Consider the following 385-nt stretch of genomic DNA (forward strand, 5'->3'; position numbering starts at 1 on the left):
GAAATGATGTCAAAACAAGATACGGACGCCATTCGAGAAGCTCTGTAATCTCCCACAAACTTATACCCACTTCTTTCCCTCTCTTATAGCCAAATGCCTCACATGCTTCCCACACTACCTTGCTGCCAAGTATGCAACAAGATGCTACATAAGGTCATACTACCCACTTGCCCATATAGGACAAGAAATGTCTTAAAGACCACACTAAAAGTTAAATACTGCATACTACCACAATAATAGTCATTCTTTCATTATTGATTCTTTGGATGGCTAATGCTCCTATACTTTGGTTATATTGATTCTTTAAGAAGTTCTTAATGCGGTTTTAGCTTGATCGCCTAAAACTTGATTTAAAGATCCAAAATGCTTCTTCTTAAAGTGTTGA

General features: G+C 37.1%; 1 long non-coding RNA gene across 1 annotated transcript in view; it reads right to left on the reverse strand.

Moving 5' to 3' along the window:
* The window catches only part of LOC109341905, a 4,115-nt gene that overhangs the window by 3,148 nt on the left and 582 nt on the right, over nt 1-385 (reverse strand). The gene's annotated exons all lie outside the window — the stretch shown is intronic.

Source organism: Lupinus angustifolius, unplaced genomic scaffold (genome assembly GCF_001865875.1).
Source record: "Lupinus angustifolius cultivar Tanjil unplaced genomic scaffold, LupAngTanjil_v1.0 Scaffold_852, whole genome shotgun sequence".
Classification (NCBI taxonomy): domain Eukaryota; kingdom Viridiplantae; phylum Streptophyta; class Magnoliopsida; order Fabales; family Fabaceae; genus Lupinus; species Lupinus angustifolius.